Source organism: Ctenopharyngodon idella, chromosome 24 (genome assembly GCF_019924925.1).
Source record: "Ctenopharyngodon idella isolate HZGC_01 chromosome 24, HZGC01, whole genome shotgun sequence".
In the NCBI taxonomy this organism is placed as follows: domain Eukaryota; kingdom Metazoa; phylum Chordata; class Actinopteri; order Cypriniformes; family Xenocyprididae; genus Ctenopharyngodon; species Ctenopharyngodon idella.
The window spans coordinates 4,723,781-4,746,110 of NC_067243.1; the positions used below are offsets into that span (position 1 = coordinate 4,723,781).

The following is a 22,330-nucleotide window of genomic DNA, read 5'->3' on the forward strand; positions in this document are numbered from 1 at the left end:
CTGCGGCTGAACGACTCACAGATTCAACCTTCAGCGCGTCCGAGAATCACTCATCGCTCTTCACATCACCACAGTAAACACGCCTTCATCTGAACTTAAACTTCATCTTACAACATACTTCAGATCATCTCAGTTCACGCATGAAAGCAGAACTTTTACTTTTCTGTTTGCTTGTACAGTCAGGGATCTTCAGTTTCTACAGTAGTGTTTTTCTGGAGATGAAAAATGTTTTTTCTGTTATATTACAGGTTCTTCAGATCAGGGCTCTGGTTTTTGGTTTCTTTAAAGCACCAGAATATAGTTGATCTTCTAAAGAGCCAGAGAATAAAACAAATCACAACCCATTTTACCCCCATTATGTAAAACTGGAATGTGAAAGAAGGAGAAAAGAGTGTAGTGTGAAGAAAGAGTCATTTTCAAGTTCATGTCAGCTTTAAAGAGGTTATCCTGTTCCTTCAGGCAGTAAAAATCCTCTCTGGCTCCAACTGGAGCATTTTTAAAGAGTCTGTACTGGATAATCACGCATACATGGAAGATACTGTAGTTTATTAATTAGATTTTTCTCCCTCTAACGCATTGATTTCATGCCTGCTGTCCTCAGATGATCTGTAGTGTGGTATATCTGAAACTAGAGACCTGCTACTCGTCCATCACATCTGCAGACTTCATCTGTATCATCTCGGTTTCATTACAATAAAAAAAAACAAAAAAACAAATACTGACATAAAAAAACCTTCATATATCCATAACATACCAGTAAACAAAAACATATATAATTTCATCTATAAATTATTAGATTTATATTTTTTCTTCCAAAAATAAACAATATAATAAAATGTAATGTATTATATGTAATAAATAAATACAAATTAAATTATATATAATTATTTAATTACATTTTATATTTTTATTTTATCATATTTTTTTTTTTAAAGTCTTATTTTTTTCTTCATAAACAATACTAAACTTAAAAAAATATAATATAATGTAATATATTTTAATATACAATAAATAAATACAATTATATATAAATAATTATTTACAATTTTTATTGTATTAGTTTTATTTTATTTTAAATTTCTATTTTATAAAATATTTCACACACACATACATATACACACAAATTTAAAATAAAAATAAACATAGTAAAATGAAAATAATAATTAAATATTTATAAATAATTGTATTAATTTATTACATAATTATGAAATAAAAATTATATATAAGTAATTTATTTAAATTTAATATTTGTATTTTATTATATTAATTTTATTTTATTTTAAATAAAATGTCTATATTTAATTTTTTTTCCTCCAAAAATAAAGAATACATAAATACTAAATTTGAAAAATATAATGTAATGTAATATATTTTAATATACAATCAATTAAATTATATATATTTCTATTTTATATAAAATATTACACAAACACATATATACAAATTTAAAATAAAATAAATAATAAAATAAAAAATATGAAATGTAAATAATAGTTAAATAATCATTTATACAATTTTATTTATTTATTACACACACACACATATATATATATAATTTTATTAATTTATTACATAATTATTATATTATATTGTATTATATTAGATTATATTAGATTAGATTCTGCAGGTGTAAAATTATCAATAAGAATAATTTACCATGTTTACACACTGGCCTCTGCAAACATTATGCTAAACAGGTTTAATTATCATGTAAACAGGAACTTTATTTGCATAAAAGTAACGGTCTACGTGAGAAATAGTAACAGTGATGCTTGACTAAACAAAACACCACTAATATTCCCGTTTAGTAGGTCACATCTCCGGCCGGATAACAGTGAACTCTTCTGGAACACATTAAGAACTAAAACAATCATCATTGGCTGTATTCTCACTCAAGTCAACAATATGCTAATGTAGGCCAGTCCAATCTAATTATGAAACACTGAAACCACAACGACCTTCATCACACAGAAACGGCTGATCCCGGGAATAACGCACACGACACCTATAAACAATCCCATAACTCCCTGCAGCTGTGAAGATGCACACGTGCTCTGAAAGAAGACATTGTTCTGCAGGAGAGGATCTGAAGGACGGAGACGAGGGTTTGGCCCGGTCACAGAGGGACCGTTGAGCGCCGGCTATATTTGAGAGTCCCTCGACGCTGCGGCCGGGACGAGGAGATAAAGGAGGACTGTGACGGAGGAGAGGAGAGAGAAACCAACCGCTTCACATGCAAACATCAGATCACATTCAGTGTTACTATGGTAGTATTTGAATACTATTATAGTATTTATTCATATTTTGAATTAGCTTTTATTTTTATATTTTTTTGTTTTTATTTTAGCTTTAGTAATTTATTCATGCGCATTTGTCATTTTTATTTCCAAAGCAACACTACTAATTTTCTTTTATTTTATTTTTTAAGTTTAAGTTTTTCATCTGATATTTAGATTTTATTTTATTTCAATTATTGAAAACTATTCTAATGGGTTTTATTAAACAATAACAACTGTAGAGCTGAACGATTCTGCATGAATTGAGAATCACAATTCAGATCACAATTCTCCCATGATTCTGAACGGACAACCAAACAGAACAACACGTCATTTACTAGAGGTTCTGACAAAACGTTAATTACTGCAGTCTATTTAAAAATGTTTAATTAATTAGAATTGTTTTAATCAGTCTGAATAAATGATTCAATGACTCACTCATAAATACTACCCTTGTTTCATTACAGAATGAATCAACGTTTTTAAATGAATCTCTTGAATGAATGATTCAATGACTCACTCAAAGACTTCACTTGTTTCATTACAGGATGAATCAGCGTTTTTGAACAAATCTCTTGCATGAATGATTCAATGACTCACTCATGAAGATTTCACTTGTTTCATTATTAGATGAATCAGCGTTTTTGAACAAATCTCTTGAAGAATGATTCAATGACTCACTCATTAAGACTTCACTTGTTTCATTACTAGATGAATCAGCATTTTTGAACAAATCTCTTGAATGAATGATTCAATGACTCACTCAAGAAGATTTCACTTGTTTCATTTTTAGATGAATCAGCGTTTTTGAACAAGTCTCTTGAATGAATGATTCAATGACTCACTCATGAAGACTTCACTTGTTTCATTACTAGATGAATCAGCGTTTTTGAACAAATCTCTTGAATGAATGATTCAATGACTCACTCATGAAGATTTCACTTGTTTCATTACTGAATGAATCAGTGTTTTTTTTAACAAATCTCTTGAAGAATGATTCAATGACTCACTCATGAAGACTTCACTTGTTTCATTACTGAATGAATCAGTGTTTTTTTGAACAAATCTCTTGAAGAATGATTCAATGACTTACTCATGAAGACTTCACTTGTTTCATTACTAGATGAATCAGCGTTTTTGAACAAATCTCTTGAATGAACGATTTAATGACTCACTCAAAGACTTCACAGAATGAATCAGTGTTCTTTAAGAAATCTCTTGAATGAATGATTCAATGACTCACTCATGAAGACTTCACTTGTTTCATGACTGGATGAATCAGCGTTTTTGAACAAATCTCTTGAATGAATGATTCAATGACTCACTCAAAGACTTCACAGGATGAATCAGTGTTTTTGAACAAATCTCTTGAATGAATGATTCAATGACTCACTCATGAAGACTTCACTTGTTTCATTACTGGATGAATCAGCATTTTTTTGAACAAATCTCTTGAATGAATGATTCAATGACTCACTCATGAAGACTTCACTTGTTTCATTACTGGATGAATCAGCATTTTTTTGAACAAATCTCTTGAATGAATGATTCAATGACTCACTCATGAAGACTTCACTTGTTTCATTATTAGATGAATCAGCGTTTTTGAACAAATCTCTTGAATGAATGATTCAATGACTCACTCAAAGACTTCACTTGTTTCATTACTGGATGAATCAGCATTTTTTAACAAATTTAATACATTTATAATACTTGTCACTTGTCGCCACCTACAGGTGTAACAATGTAATCAAGACAATCGTTATTTGAAGCATCACGTTACTTTCAAAAGATGATTTACTCTATTTTGATCGCTACCATAGACATCAGTGTTTATATCCGAACTATAAACTTTTTTCCCAGTACTTGTGTGATAATCTGAATTATTGTAACACAGAAAGATAATTGTGCAGCTCTGAACAGTGGTTCAGAATTGATCTCACTTTAAATGCAAATGAACATAAAAGTAGAGTTGAAATATTTTTCCAAACTTTGACTTGAGGCACGAAAAGACTTCCTAGCAACCATTCAGAACACCCTAGCAACCACTTTGCAATGCCCTAAAAACTATCCCCAACATACTAGCAACCACAAAGCAACCAAATCACAGCACATTGTCTGGCAAACCGGCACATTTTCGGAACAAAATGTAAAAGTCTAGATTTTATTTGAAGGAAAATGCTGATGTTTTCTCACTGCCGTTTCCTTCAGGCGGGTCTGAAGTGCAGATAAAACCACCCGAGCTCAAGCCTGCAATCTCAAACAGATTATATTCCAACATGAAATTCAGTTTAATCTTGTGGGAAATGAACATGAAGTGTCAGAGAATCTTACAGGCACTATCAGTGACCTGAATCACACACACTCCATTTAACTCTAAAGGACGCAGCCATTTGGGGTTAAAAAACACACACACATCATTAGCACAAACATCTGCATTCAGTGAGGATTTGCCCCAGGGCATGATGGGCCGCCACTGAGGGAGAAATCTCACGAGGAAACACGCACACACACGCTATAAAAATGACTTCAACAATATTCAGATGATCATGAAGAAGGTCAAATAACAGCCTTCTAAAACAGATCAATCTGCATACTGGTTAATATGATTATCGCATTGAGGAAATAAGAGCTTTTAAAGGAACAGATCACCTGAAAAACAAAGGGTTTGGAAGAACATGATGACAGAAGATTCATTTTTAGATAAACCATCCCTGAGGAACTCACTTTCTGCTTTACAATAATAGGAAGAAGAGAAACTCAACTTCATGAATCAGAAACTAAACCTTACACAACCTAATACAGCAGAAAACTGATAAAACTTCCTCTTCAAACACGACTGATCTCCAGTAACATGAACACACACACACAAATCCTCCTCTAACAGCATCAGCTCGTCCAAACGCCAGACATACTTCCAAATGAATCTACAATCTTCCAGAAACACTGAGCCGTACGCTCACAATGTCGTGTAGTGTCGAGCGTGAACGCGCACACAATCCTCACATCATCCCGAGTGAAATCCACTTACGCCCAAACACTCTTCCACTGTGATTTTCCGCTCAGTGTCCGTGTTCTTCACCGGCTATAATCAACTGTCAATCAAAATCCACTGATCTGGATTTATCAACTGCACAAGAGAAAAACATCTGAAAACATCTGCTGATTCCATATAACATGATGTTCTGATTAAGCTGTCACATACACATGAAAACGCACAATTCAAACTTAAATAGTCATTATTCATGAACTCTTTAGAATTCATTCTCTTTTTAAACCTTAAACACACTTTGGGTCTTTATCGACCCAGGATGTCATTCACTACCCTTCAATTTTATACATATTATTCCTCAATCTACTCATTATAAACAATATAACAAGAAAAAAAAATAGTAATAGAGTAAGTTAGAGCTGCAAGATTCTGGATAAATTGAGAATCACGTTTTTCTTGTTTCAAATAGAGATCACGATTCTCCCACGATTCTGAACGGACTACTAAACAAAATAACACAATTTACTAGAGGTTCTGACAAAATGTTTATTGCTGCAGTCTATTTAAAACATTTAATTCATTATTTTTTCAAAAATCTTTTTTGAATGAATGATTCAATGACTCACTCATAAAGACTTCACTTGTTTCATGACTGGATGAATCAGTGTTTTTGAACGAATCTCTTGAATGAATGATTCAATGACAAACACATTTTTTAACAGTCACTTGTCGCCACCTACTGGTGTAACGATGTAATTGACACAATCGTTATTTGAAGCATCAAGTTACGTGCAAAAGGTGATTTACTCTTGTTTTGATCGCTAGATAGACATCAGTGTTTATATCCGAACTATAAACCTTTATTCCAGTACTTCTATGATATTTTGAGTTATTGTAAGACAAAAATAATGATATCTATACATGATGACGGCTCTCTCTGGAACAGAACGCAGATCTGAATGTTCGCTGTGATCGAACTTGTCAAAGGTTTGCTGAATTGTTCTTATTTAGTAATAAGATCGAGTGGGTGTTTGCGATCTTTTAACGATTAATCGTGCAGCTTTAGTGGAAGTACATTTTCTGATCTGAGTCTCTGATGACTCAATAAGTACACTTCACCTCTATTCCTCAAGATGGCAATGTTGATACATAATGATGACGTGATGTTTCACTCATAGTTACTGCAGGCATAAAACAAAAGAATACAGGTATAATCAGCAAAACTTGAAATAGCAAGAAAATGGTTCCTCATAGGAGTAAAAACCTGAACCAACAGGAACTAAAATTCTTTAATATCTGGCTGAAACAGAGAGCAAATGGAGACTTGCTGAAGTCTCCAGCTTCTCAGATGTTTCTCCTGAGAAAAATACCCTAGTGTGTTGAATGTTGTTCTGGGATCATCTGATCCAGCGTGAGGAGATTTTTACATGCGTCAAGGGCGTTCTCCAGGGTTTAATGCAGTGGGAATGTGTGCCAATGGCCTTGGGATGGAGGCTGTCCATGCTTTTACAACCATGTATCATATGATGTGTCACTTCATATCTCTGTAGAAGATGATGTGCCGCCCGCCTGCAGCATTCCGGAACATTCCTTTCTGTTCGGAATAGTGTGAAACAGTAGACAGTATGCTGTCAGTAGAATCCAATGAAATCCGTTTCGTCCCAAATTCCATTTTTTCCATTTAAATTCTTGATTCCATTTTTCCATTTAAATGTTTCTGGATTACATTTTAATGTTCAAATTAAATTTTAGTAATTGAAAAGCATGTCTAATTAATTCAAAACATCATCAAACATACAATTTGAGAAAAATTTAACAAAACATTTAGTGCCCTATAAAATCACTTTGTTTTATCTTTTGTTCAATTTCAATGTTTCAATTCAATTTTCTCTTGTTTATATATATTTTTTGGATTCCAATTCAACTGTTTAATTACATTTTAGTAATCAATAAGCATGTCTAATTAATTGAAACCATGAACTTATTCAATTTATCAACACATTTTTAAACATTTAATAAAAATGACATTTTTAGGGCCCTATGAAATCACTTTTGTTCCATTTTCTCCACCTGAATTTGTCTATTTTTAATTTTTTCCGTTTTAATTTTTTTTCTGGATTCCATTTTAATGGTCAAATTAAATTTTTAGTAATTGATAAGCATGTCTAATTAATTGAAATCACAAACTTATACAATTTATCAACAATCATTTTTAAAAGTTTAACAAAAATTACATTTTTAGGGCCCTATGAAATCACATTTATTTTTTCCCAAATTCAGTGTTTTCTGTTTTAATTTTTCTGGATTCTGTTTTAATTGTTTAATTAAATTAAGACATTTGTCTGTTTTCATTTTTCTGGATTTATGATTTCATAAAAATTTATTTAAAAAAAAAAAAACCTAATCAAATGAAGACATAAAAAATTATCAATTCAATTAGTCTTAAAAAAAAAAAAACACTACTTTTACTACTTGCGCTACTTTTTATTTATTCATCCGAAATTTGCCAGATTGCACGACATTCCGCATTATACTGTAAATTCCATCTTTATGACTGGCTTCCGTGATTCGGTCCGAGTTTCAAAGGTCCATAAATGACAAATGATGGTCAAATGACCTCGTTACGGTTAGAATAAACAAACAGTAGAACAGTGACACATCACAGTGATTTGAATCTTTTGAATCGGTTCACCTGTTGTGCAGTTTGAATCTTTCATTGAACGATTCGGACTGGACTGGATCTTAATGCCTCGTTCTGATCCACAAACACACACTGTAAATGCACATAACAGCCAGTTCTTTCATGTCGGCCGTGTACAGTAATGAAGAGCAGGTCCATGTGTCTCACAGCTGAGCGAGAGAGACGGAGGAAAAGAATCGAGGCTAATGAGGAGCGCTTTTAAAAGATATAGTTGTGTAATCGTGCATCACGAATCTCTCTGTTCAGCCTCGCCTTTGATCTGAACATCACAGACGGAGAAATGTGGGAGTCGGGAAAGCGTTTGATGCTGTTGCTTCTACATCTCTTCTCCGTTTCACCTCCACCAGCTCATCTGCATGTGAATAGTGATGTTTGTGGGAGGGTAAAAAAACACCTGTACTGAAAGAACTTCACAGGAACAGGACGTGTGACGGGTTCAGAAGCGTTCAGCAGGTGGGCGGAGCAGCCAATCCACCCCATTTAAATGTTTGTACAAATATAACTGTGAACCAAACTAATCTGGAATATTGTGACCCTTTCTATTGTACACATTAAAGTCCTTTCTGAATAAATATAAATAAAAAATACTTATATATAAAAATAATATAATATAATGTAATATAATATAATTAGATATAAATATAACAAATTATATATATATATATATATATATATATATATATATATATATATATATATATATATATATATATATATATATATATATATATAAATTGTTATATTTCATCTATTGCATCATTTAATAATACATATATATTATTTTATTATATTTTTTATTTTAAATTTGTAAAATATATATATGTGTGTGTGTGTGTGTGTGTGTGTATGTGTGTAATTATATATACATATATAATTTTTTAAATTATACTTTTAATTATTCTTGTTCTGCATTAACTATAAAAGGGTATAATAAAACAAGCTCTGATATTCAAATGTCTGATAACACAAGACTATGTGATATAAAAATACAAATATTACCATTTAAAATATAATGTAAAATATTTATATATATTCTGATAACAGAAGATTGTGTAATATATAAATATTATAAAATAAAATAAAATAAAATAATAAATTTATAGTCATTCTTGTTTGGCAGTAACTTAAAAAAATGAATTTGCTTGTGCTGTTATTCAGGGATTAACAACGAATGTAAAAATTATAACTGAGTATATTTTTCCACATTAAACTGTACATCTGAGCACATTTCATCCGGCTGTTAGGAAACTGGGTCGGATTGAAGCAGCCAAGCGATTCAAGGTTAATGAAAGACGTCGCAGTGACCGTCCGGAGTCAGAGGCAGAAAACGGCCCCACCCAGTAATCAGACACGCTGAGGAGAGAGACAGACGTCTGCTGCCTACATAGGGAGCTACCTGCTAAGACAGCATCCCAAAAATGCCTACGATGCCTGAAAATGCTCTCTATGTAGGTGTGGAAAACAGCTGACAGGTTCAGCACAGTTCAGGAGCTTCCCATGAGGAAATGACTGGTGGGATCAGAAACCCTAATGACACGTTACTAATTTAGAGCGTCGTATCTGCCTAGCGAACTCTCCGCAAGCTGTTTAAAGGCCCGAGTGTTTATCTTCTAACACTGTCGTGAGCTACTTTAACTGTCAATCCTTCAGCACAAGGACATGATCACAGAAACACTGCTGACCCAAATACCATTAAACACACACTCATCCAGACACGCTCCCGCCAATCAGGCCAATCAGAGCAGCTGTTTCAGCTTTAAATCAAATAATAACGCTTAATGAGGAGATGAATGAAGAGCTCGGGTTAATTTGATCAGTTTCATCGTGGTGTAGTGAGTCTTTCATTGCCAGTATGGAGTTTATATTCATTGAGCTTGAGTTGGTCTTGAACACGTGTTACAACTTGAATCGCATTTCATCTGAAAATCCCCCAAAAAATAAAAAAATATATATACGTATATATGAGAATTTGAAGATTAAATGTCATGCAAAAAAAGAGGGCTTATTTTCTTCATGCTAAAATAATTCCGATAAATAATTCTGATAATAAATAAATAGACAAAAAATAAATAAGTAAATAATTAAAATAAATAAATACACAAACAGAAAAATAAATATACATATAAATAAATAAATACACAAATAAACACAAATGAATACAAAAGTAAATACACAAATAAATAAGTACACAAATAATAAATAAACAAATAAAATACAGAAACAAACAAATAAAATAAATGCACAAATAAATAAATGCACACAAATAAACAAATACACAAATAAATTAATACACAAATAAATTAATAAATAAATACAAAAATAAATTAATAAATACACAATTTAGTAAATAAATACACAAGTAAATTAATAAATAAATGCACAAATAAATAAATACACTAAAATTCATTACACAAATAAATAAATACAAATAAATAAATAAATAAATACACAAATAAATTAATAAATACAAAAATAAATTAATAAATAAATACACAAATTAGTAAATAAATACACAAATTAATAAATACACAACTATATTAATAAATAAATGCACAAATAAATAAATAAATACACTAATAAATTCATTACACAAATAAATAAATACAAATAAATAAATAAATAAATACACAAACAAATGTTCAAATAAATAAATACACAAACAAAAGTTCAAATAAATAAATACACAAACAAAAGTTCAAATAAATAAATACACAAATAAATAAATACACAAATAAATAAATAAATAAATAAATAAATACACAAATGTTCAAATAAATAAATACACAAATAAATAAATATGCAAATAAATAAATACACAAATAGACAAATAAATAAATATGCAAATAAATAAATACACAAATAAACACAAATAAATTAATGAATAAATAAGAAAGGTGGCCTGAACATGTTTCCATTCAATTCAACCAAATAACGAAACGAAGTATGTTTCGTTTGTGAAGCCGTTTACTCACCAGATCATCTAACAACAGCCATTACTACATGATTACATAATATATATTTGTATATACCATTAACTTGATATAAATTCACTCATACAAGATTTTACCCTCTCCCCCAATAATATATACTCCCATGATCCTCAACAAACCCTGTTTATACTGCAGGCCTGCAGAAGCGTGAGGACTATAATCTGAGGTTTCTAGTTTGTTGCATCATTTCATCCCGCCGAGAGCGAATCAAAGCCCAGCGTCGGAGTTGAGCAGAAGTCCTGAACACACGAGGCTCAGGTGCAGGAGAGACGCCTCAGACGTTCCTCTGATGACCGTGATGAGAGGAGACTCATATTCCCACAAACAGCCTCCAAAACATCCCTGCGTGTGCAAACCAGCTGCAAGGCCAGCGGCCCAGTGTCAGACCTTTAATGAATTAACACACGAATAACTGAAGATCTCCCATGAAGCAATGCAGGAGAAGCAATTGGTTCATTCGAGGTGAGACACTGAATTCATATTCCAATCATTCAAATCAGGCTACAACCCTTTAACTGGAAGTGAACACTCATATACTTCTCCATTTGTCAACTGTCACTAACCCTATGTTAAACTGACACAGAAACCGGTTCTACTAGAGCCTGACGCCGCTACCAGCTCCCCATGATGCTTTGCATTTCCAGTGAAAGTCAAGGCAATAAAACCCCTTACAACCAGGACACTATTCATAGCCGGCGTTATGAAACGGAATAATCCATATCGGCTTTAATGGATTTGAATTAAGAAGAGCTCACAGCTCGACACCCCCATCGCTTCGGCTCCGAAAGATCTTTAACTCAATAAAAATGGATTATATCCATGTTTACCCGAGCGTCAGGCGCGCAACAACGGCAAATCGTCAAGATGACGTCTAGTTAGTCGACATGATCTGAAACCCTCTCGCGTCCACAGAAACCAATGAGCAATCGTGTCAGTGCTGAGCCAGCAAAATCTAGAGATGTCAGCATTTGATGACCAAAAATCATTTATGAACGCAACTCACTATGTAGGCAGCTCTCTATGATACCCATACTGCTGTCTAAGTAGGCAGCACACTATGTTATCAGGATATGATGCCCAACAATGACCATAAATGCTTTCTAGGTAAATAGTCCACTAGAGAGGTCCAAAAATGATGTCTAGATAGGTAGCCCACTAGGTTTTGAGACTATGACACTCAGAATGCTGTCTAGCTAGGATGCTGACTATCCAGGCAGCTTTCTATGATGTAGTCTATGTAGACTGCGCACTAGATTTTAAGAGTATAACGCTCATAAATGTTGTCTAGGTAAACAGCACACTAGATTTTGATACAAATATATGTAGTCTAGGTAGGCAGCTCACTACAGTAGGTTTTGAGACAGACATGGAGTGTCTGGCTAAACAGCACACTAGATTTTGAACTATGGGGTTTTTAAAATGATGTCTAGATAGGCAGCTTACTAGATTTGAGACTGTGACACTCAGAATGCTGTCTAGCTAGAAAACTAACTATCCAGACAGCTTTCTATTATGCCCTAAAATGCTGTCTCTGTAGACTGCTCACTAGATTTTATGAGAATAATGCCCATAAATGCTGTCTAGTTAAACAGCATAATAGATTTTGAACTATGGGGTTTTAAAATAATGACTAGATAGGCAGCTTACTAGGTTTTGAGACTATGATGTTCAGAATGCTGTCTAGTTAGGAAGCTAACTGTCCAGGCAACTTTCTATGATGCCCTAAAATGCTGTCTATGTAGACTGCTCACTAGATTTTGATACAAATCTAGGCAGTCTAGGTAGGCCACTCACTACAATAGGTTTTGAGGCTATGATACCCAAAACGGACTCTATGCTCAGAATGCTGTCTAGCTAGGAAGTTCACTATCCAGGCAGCTTTCCATGATGCCCTAAAATGCTGTCTATGTAGACTGCACACTAGATTTTAAGGGTATAATGCCCATAGATGCTTTTTAGCTAAACAGCACACTAGATTTTGAACTATGGAGTTTTAAAATGACATCTAGATAGGCAGCTTACTACGTTTTGAGACTATTATGAACAAAATGCTGTCTAGATAGAAAGCTAACTAGATTTTAAGGGTATAATGCTCAAAAATGCTGCCTAGCTAAACAGCACACTAGATTTTAATAATATGAGGTCCAAAAATGATGTCTAGATAGTCAGCTTACTAGGTTTTTGAGACTATGATGCCCATAATGCTGTCTAAGTAGGCAGCACACTATGTTTTCAGGCTATGATGCCCAACAATGGTAGAAGGCTCATTAGATTGTAATGGTCATAAATGCTGTCTAAGTAAACAGTCTACTAGAGGTCCAAAAATGACATCTAGATAGGCAGCTTACTAGGTTTTAAGACTATGATGAACAAAATGCTGTCTAGATAGAAAGCTCACTAGATTTTAAGGGTATAATGCTCATAAATGCTGCCTAGCTAAACAGCACATTAGATTTTGATAATATGAGGTCCAAAAAAAATGATGTCTAGATAGTCCGCTTACTAGGTTTTTAAGACTATGATGCCCCAAAAATGTCATCTAGATAGGCAGCTTACTAGGTTGAGACTATGATGCTCAGAATGCTGTCTAGCTAGGAAGTTCACTATCCAGGCAGCTTTCTATTACGCCCTAAAATGCTGTCTATGTAGACTGCACACTTGATTTTAAGAGTATAATGCCCATTGATACTGTCTAGCTAAACAGCACACTAGATTTTAAACTATGGGGTTGTAAAATGCTGTCTAGATAGAAAGCTCACTAGATTTTAAGGGTATAATGCTCATAAATGCTACGTAACTAAACAACTCACTATATTTTGATACCATGATGTCCAAAAAATGTCATTTAGATAGGCAGCTAACTAGGTTTTTGAGACTATGATGCTCAGAATGATGTCTAGCTAGGAAGTTCACTATCCAGGCAGCTTTCTACGATACCTCAAATGCGGTCTATGTAGACTGCTCACTATATTTTAAGAGTATACTGCTCATAAATGCTGCCTAGCTAAACAGCACACTAGATTTTGATAATATGAGGAGCAAAAACGATGTCTAGATCACAGATCACAAGATTTTAATTCTATGCATACCAGAAATGATGTCTGCATAGGCAGCACACTTGGTTTTGAAACACAGGATTCTTATTGAGTGTGTCTAGTAGACTGACATCAATGCATATATTTAGTTGCATGTAAAAGACAATGACATGCAATAATCTAATCGTCTTTCATGTTCACATCTCCTGTATTACTGCACTAGGACTGACTGATCCAGACAGCTTTCTCTGATGCCAAAAAGCTGTCTATGTAGAAAGATCACTAGATTTTAAGAGTATAAGGCCCATAGATACTGTATTGGTAAACAGCACACTAGATTTTGATACAAATTGATTGCCAGAATGCTGTCTATGTAGTCAGCTCACAAGGTTTTGAGCTTATTGAGTACGTCTACTGCTTTTATGTTGACTGGCATTCATATTCATATGCAGAGAATAAATGAAACATCATTATTTGAGAAAGCACTCATTCATAAGTGTCATCGCACGCATGTTTATTGCTGTAGGATTGCATCGTTCATATGAATTCAGACTCAACCAGAGATTCACAGACCCAACTAAACAAAGACAAACCCAACAATCTCAACCAGGACATGAAAACACATCCAGAATCGAATCGAGACCGAAAACAGCAGAAAACCGGACCACATTTCTGCGTCAAACGCGTTTCGCGTCTTACCTGAGCGTTTTATCTCTACTGACGCTCGCGTCCGTGTTCCTGCATTCCCCGGCTCCGGCTCTGTCAGTGAACACACGCCTCAATCAATAGTCGTTTTGCTTGTAAATCCGTTTGAAAGCTCCCGTTGTCGTTTAACGCAAATAGAGACGGCGAGCTCCGCTGCCGCGCAGTCATGAATGTCACTCGATCGCGCTGGGTAGATGCGCGCGCGGTCATGGAAGCGCGTCCCCGTGAACGATAATCACTGTGCGGTGACGTGAACGCGAAGTGAGGGGCGGGGGCGCGCGCGAGTGGTAGAGTATTAACTCTGTCAGATAATGATGATGTGTGTTTGATAATATACATCGAAAACGAAACATGTTGTCTATCTCTCTATCTATCTATCTATCTATCTCACATGTGTTGGATACAGTGGCCGGACCCCCATGGACGTGACGAGCAGTCAGACATGTTTGTTAGACGTGGCCCCCCATGGCCCCGAGGAGTCTGAATTCCAGGACCCAAAGTGAGGCCCCTGCCGTGCAATCAGATGGACGACAGGGTCCGAACTGACAGGATCTCTAGGAAAACCGTCATTAGCTTGGAGTGTTTTAAAGAAACCAGATGGTTGATTGGGAGACGGGTCAGAGTTTATGGGGGACCGACCATGACGGAGCAAAACAACACAACTGTATTTTATCTGGACAGACCAAAGAGTGCAGTGTTCCTCAATGCCTCTCTGTTATTTTAGCCTGTGTTGCTATATAGAAAATCACATTTAGAAAGCAGAAGTGATATGAAATTTTTCAGATGATATTTCAGATCTCTGAAGAATGCAGTCAACAAACAATTTAAAAGGGGACCTATAATGCCCCTTTCACAAGATGTAATATAAGTCTCTGGTGTCTCCAGAATGTGTCTGTGAAGTTTCAGCTCAAAATACCCCACAGATCATTTATTATAGCTTGTCAAATTTGCCTCTATTTGGGTGTGAGCAAAAACACGCCGTTTGTGTGTGTGTCCCTTTAAATGCAAATGAGCTGCTGCTCCCGCCCCCTTTCCAGAAGTGGGCGGAGCTTTAACAGCTCGCGTTTCGGTCGCTCAACAACAACAAAGCTGGAGAATCTCACGCAGACAAAATGAGGATTGTCAGTAACGGTGTTCAGCCTTACATTGTTCAAACCGGAGTCGACACTGATGGAGAGACTCAGGAAGAAGTTACAACTTTTAGACGTTTCTGAATGGTTAGTGGATAAATTTATGTAGTTGCTGTGGAGTTGATTCAACTCATCCACTAGCATGTGCTGTCATGTTAATCTTTTGTGCAAATCCAGTGTTGAATTGACTCTCATTTGCGAAGCAGTCCGGCGTAAAATGACGGCATGGCAACAACACTCTACTACAACAACTCTTCCTCTTCTCTAAAGCAGCCCAACATGGCCCTTTGTTGTGTGTTCTCGGGGGCGGGGTTTATGTAAATTTTAGGGTTAGTGATGTCACCAACCCAGGAAGAAGCTTGTTGTAGTTCTTAAAAAGCGATTTCTGTAAAAGAAAATATCTCTCTTTGCATTGAACTTTGAGCGTCGTAACTTTGCAGATGTTGTTTATGATCAAACAGTGACATAACACACTAACTAAAGTTAAAAAAGTGAAATCATAATCAGCCACCGCTTTAAATAAAGTTCAGAAGAAGACTTTATGATTCACACTCTTGAAAATAAAATTCCACAAAAACCTGTCAAATAATGACTAATAAAACAAATAACTAATAAAACAGAAAAGTGAAAGAATCCCAAACAAGGCCGACAGAGATTCCCTGGCGCTGGTCATCTGGGTCTGGTGAAATTTTCCATGTTATAAGCACGTTCCATGCTGTGTTGGGATATTTCAGCACTGCGGCCACATTCGACTTTATGGATCCAATAAAACACTGCAGAGAACGGCAAACCCACACCACACACTAAAGCAGAGAAGTGTTTAACAACATTTACTGTACTACATGTGTTGAAATAATGTTAATTAAGAATGGGAATTTGGCCTTACATCTAATTCTGTTAAAATCAATGTGACTGTCCTCACCAGCTCGAGATGAAAGTCTCTACGGGAAACTGACAGCTAGAACATCTCACAGCTTTAGTCAGTACAAGGTGTGAACACGCGTCCGAGAGCTGAGCTGCTCCTTAGAGAATGACGCTCATGACGTGTGATCCCACTTCAGTCCACTCTGAATGACTGACTGGGTTTTCACTGACTCACCATCATCTCAAAGTGAAACTAACACTGTGATCCTGAAACTGAATTGTGACAGAAAAGAACTAACACCAGTTTGTGAAACCCAGACAGTGAATAATGCAAATTTCCTCTGACTAACTGAATGGGGCTGAACTGGATTACAAAATATCACAACAGCTCACAGACCATAAAACAAAACACAAGGACAATTCTGAAGTTCTCACAAAGAAATGTCAATCATTCTGTCCGGACACAATGTCAGTACAACAACAAATTATATCATTATATATACTTACAAATATACTTTTTTGTATTTAATATGATTTCTTTTCTTTCTTCTTTCTTTTGATTCACCACCCAGCTAACAGGGAACGTTCTCAGAACTTGAGCTCATGTTCTCAAAGTTTCTTCCAGTAACGTTTATAGAACGTTCATTCAAGGTTATCTGGTCTTTAATAATGTTCTCAAAAAGTTTGTACAAAACAATATTTATACATTGTAAATGGAACTTTTTTCTAAAAAGTTTTAGTTGGATGTTCGTTTAACATTTTTTCCATAGAACATTCAAATGTAACAATTTTTAAATGTTACTACCTGATTCAGAATGTTCGGAGTACGGAGCCCCGCACATGACATGCAGGAAAAAAATAGTAGGCTAAATCAGGCGCATGATTTATAAATCGAGGGAACAAATTAGTAAATCGTGCGCACAATTTAGCAAATTGAGGGAACTAAATAGTAAATCATCTGCGTGATTTAGCTAATCAAGGAAACAAAATAGTAAATCATCCACGCGATTTAGCAAATCGATGGAACGAAGCAGTAAATTGTGCGCGCGATTTAGCAAATCGAGGGAACTAAATAGTAAATCATGCGCGATTTAGCAAAACGGGGAAACTAAATAGTAAATTGTGCTCGCGATTTAGCAAATCGAGGGAACTAAATAGTAAATCGCGCGCGATTTAGTGAATCGAGGGAACTAAATAGTAAATTGTGTGCGCGATTTAGCGAATCGAGGGAACTAAATAGTAAATTGTGTGCGCGATTTAGTGAATCGAGGGAACTAAATAGTAAATTGTGTGCGCGATTTAGTGAATCGAGGGAACTAAATAGTAAATCGCGCGTGATTTAGTGAATCGAGGGAACTAAATAGTAAATCGCGCGCGATTTAGCAAATCGAGGGAACTAAATAATAAATTGCGTGCGATTTAGCAAATCGAGGGAACTAAATAGTAAATTGCATGCGATTTAGCATATCGGGGGAACGAAATAGTAAATTGCGCACAGAATTTATAAATCAAGGGAACGAAATAGTAAATCGTGCGCACGATTTACTTTTTTTTTTCTTGCATGTCATGTGCGGCGCTCTGTTTCAGAGAACATTCAAAAGTAACATTTCAGTAATGTTTGATATTTTTGCCAGCTGGGCGGAATCTCGTTTTCTATGCTATAAATATAATGTGAAAAGAAGTAGCTCTGTTTCTGAGCTAGTGATTCTGTGATAAGGATAATGGGTTTTTAACAGAAACGCGCTCCGCTCTGGATTCTATAGGTTCACTGAAGAACTTTATAGAAAGCAGATGTTTTTTACGGTGAGCGCTCTAATCTTTGCCCTGTATCAAATCACTATGTTAATAAAAGTCTTTACCTGTCATCCACCTTATAAATTACCTCACTGCTGTGTTCCGTTCCATCTCCTCCATGAAAAAACTCAACACAGAGAATTTGTTACCTCACAAAGACATTCGTCTGCCAGTGAAAACACTGCAAAGTTCACAGAAATATATGTGCTGCCTATCATTTTATGGCCTCAGTCAATACTGGAGCTCATTAAACAGTTACTCGACAGAGACGGTGGGATTAGCTGCTCTTTATTTCCACAGCTGATGTTAAATCACACTAAAGTTTTATCAGGAGAAAGAGACACAAAACATTAAGTTAATATTCACCGGGGAGAGTTACTACACAACATTTGCAAGAATTTAACAAGTGCAAGAAACTCGGTTCTATTTTAAGTCTAAAGAATCTGCAAAAAAAACAGAAGTGCTTCCTGAAAGAATAAACTCATAGGAGAATGAAAGAATGACACATTTCAGTTTAAAAAGCCAAATGAATACGTCTATGACGTCAATGACGACTTTATGAGTAAGATAGATCAAGTAAAACAAGTTTTTAGTAATGTTACATAATAAAAAACCACTCAGAACAATCTTCCCATAAATGAACCCTGAATTTTAATATTGCAAAGCCTTTATGTTGTTTTCATGAACCTGTCAATATAATAGTCTTATTGTGGAACAAATCAGTAAACACAAACTGACCAAACTTTGACCTGAAGTTCTGGCTTTTACACATACACTTCTTTTCCACAAACTCAGTGTTATTAACTATTTATATTATTAAAAAGCTCCAGAGCTGCGGTGGTTGTGAAATATCAATCCGCAGAGAATCTGATCTCTGTGTTTTGTGTAAGAACACTTGGGGCATCTTTTCTCTGGATCCACCTTAGTAAAATAAACAGTGTTTGTATTAGAAAGGTGGAGGAGATTTACTCCAATCCTGCAGGGTCGACTGGATCACGGCCAGCAGAATCCAGTTTAAAGGAACAATTCGCCTAAACACTATCATTCTGTCATCATTCATTCACCCTTATGTCATTCCAAACCTGTCTTTCCTCCATGAAACACAAAAGGAGATGTTTAGAAGAATTTCAGAGCTTTTGTTTTACATTTAAAGGGGATTTTAATTTATACTGCTATAAGCTTCATAATATACTATGAAAATAGATTTGACAGCATTAACAGAGGGAAATTATCAAATAATAACAACTTACTGTAATTTGAGTTGGTTCCACATGGATTTGTATGGAAACCCATTTCTGCCACATAAGGAAACATAATCAGGCTCTGGTCAATCATAATTATCATATACTAAGTCATAATTATGACAAAAAAAGTCTTAATTTGGAGCTAAATAGCCAAACGATGAAATAAAAAGTTGAAATTATGAGATAAAAAGTCTAAATTATGACATAAAAAAATTTAAATGATTACATACCAAGTCATAATTTTGAAAATAAAAATCTAAATTATGACAAAAAGTTAATTAATTGTCAAAATTATGAGATAAAAAGTAGAAATTATGACATAAAAAGACATAATTATGACATACTAAGTCATTTTGAAATAAAAAGTCAAAATTATGAAATAAAAGTCGAAATTATGAGTCAATTTTGAAAATAAAGTCAAAATTATGACATACTAAGTCATAATTTTGTAAATAAAAATCTAAATTATTACAAAAATTTGAAATTATGACAAAGTCTTCATTTTGAGATTAACAGTCAAAATTATGAGATAAAAAGTCAAAATTATGACATACTAAGTCATAATTTTGAAAATAAAGTCAAAATTCTGACAAAAAAATCAAAAATTATGAGATAAAATATTGAAATTATGACATAAAAGTCAAAATTATGACATATAAAGGCAAATTTATGAGATAAAAAGCTGAAATTATGACAGTCATAATTATGAATTTTTAACTTTACGTGTCAATTATAACTATTTAGGTCATAATTCTGACTTTTTAATCATAATTATGACTAGGTATGTCATAATTTCTACTTTTTTTGTCATAATTATGATGGTTTTTTTTCTTATGTGACAGAAATGGGCTTCCACTGGTTTGAGTGACAAGAGGGTGAGTAAATGATGCCAGAAGATTCATTTTGTGGTGAACTGTCCCTTTAAGAATGTTCTCTTCTGGAATCCACATGTGTCCGTCTTCCTGGCAGGGTCGATCCAGGACTTGCCAAGTCCATTCCGACAGAGAGGACAGATGGTGACAAGGTGACTGTCTTTCTGATCGCGAGTGCTCTTAAGGGAAGTATGAGCGGGATTTATTCATCCATGCGGAAAGGACTTTTTCCCTTTACGGACTTTAGCCAGTGTTTTGGCATTTGACTAAAAGTTTTGTACTATGCAAGAACATTTCTGCCACATAAGAAAAAAAAAACCACACCTTTGTAAATCATGGCATAAAAAGTCGAAATTATGACAAAAAGTCAAATTTATGACATACTAAGTCATATTTATGGAATGAAAAGTCATAATTATGACATTAAAAAGTCTAAAATATGAAACACTAAGTCATAATTATGACAAAAAGTTGAAATTATGACTTACTAACTCATTATGACATAAAATGTCAAAATTATGAAATACTAAGTCATATTAATGAGATGAAAATCAAAATTATGACAAAATGTCAAAATCATGACATATAAAGTCTTATTTATACAATGAAAAGTCGAAATTATGACATTTATGCAATGAAAAGTCGAAATTATGACATACTAAGTCATGTTGAGATGAAGATAAAAGTCAAAAGATGGCATAAAAAAGTCATAATTTTGACTAGGTATGTCATAAATTTGATTTTCATCTCATACTGTCATACTAAGTCATAATTAATGTTAATATCATTAGTTTGAGTTTTTTTTTATACCATAATTATGATTTTTATGTCATAATCATGATTAGTATGTCATAATTTCGACTTTTTATGTCACATCTTGGAAATCTAGAATCTTTCTTACCAAACCAAAAATATTGATTATTTATCTGTAACACTTTACTTAAAGCCTTTATGTATAATGAACTATAAAGGTATTCATAATGTGCGTTATAATGCATTATATCTTTTCATAAATAACTAACCAAAGTTAAAATGCATTATAATATTTGCAGATTCCTTGTAACGTCTGAAACTGGTTGTTTGTGTGTTTTAATGTATATACTTTCTAAAGGCGTAACATAAGTATTATAAATGTATTATAACTGTGGTTATAAATTTTCATGAGATCATACAATGCATTATAAGCTGCATAATTAATGTATTAAAATACTTTTATAATGCCTTATATATAAAGGTTTTAAGTAAAGTCTTACACTTATGGCTCCAAATGTTTGTCCAATGAAACACTCTCTAGACTGCCTCATTTTAAGCATTAAAAGTAACCTGTATATTGTGTGTTTGGCTGGTTAAGTTGGTTTAATGAAGCCAGCGGCCTGTTTTAAAACATCTTGAGTGAGAAATGCTGTTCTCATTGACCGCAAATTCACTGCCGTGTTATTTTTCGCCCCTGATGTCCTTTGAGTCTCTCAGCTAGGACCGCAAAAGACCCATAAAAGACTGTTTTACTGAAGCATGCTTTAGCAAAACCCTCCGTATGCGAATAACAGACTCAAATGAAGCTGTTTTCAGAGTCTTATGTCACTGTATTAAACACATTCAGACTACAGAGTAGATTTGAATCTGACACGCCTCTTAATATCATTTACTTTCCCTCTTTTCCATCCAAACCCACGGCTCTCTCTCTTCTGTGGGACACAAAAGCCGAATCATTGAGTAATTGAGGTGAA

General features: G+C 34.2%; 1 protein-coding gene across 1 annotated transcript in view; it reads right to left on the reverse strand.

Moving 5' to 3' along the window:
* myo9ab (myosin IXAb) overlaps positions 1-14,924 on the reverse strand; it is a 92,764-nt gene extending 77,840 nt beyond the window's left edge. Inside the window, exon 1 of the mRNA XM_051883281.1 lies at positions 14,694-14,924. The gene's annotated coding sequence lies outside the window, so the exon portion shown is untranslated. The remainder of the gene's footprint in view (positions 1-14,693) is intronic.
* Positions 14,925-22,330: the final 7,406 nt, after the last annotated feature.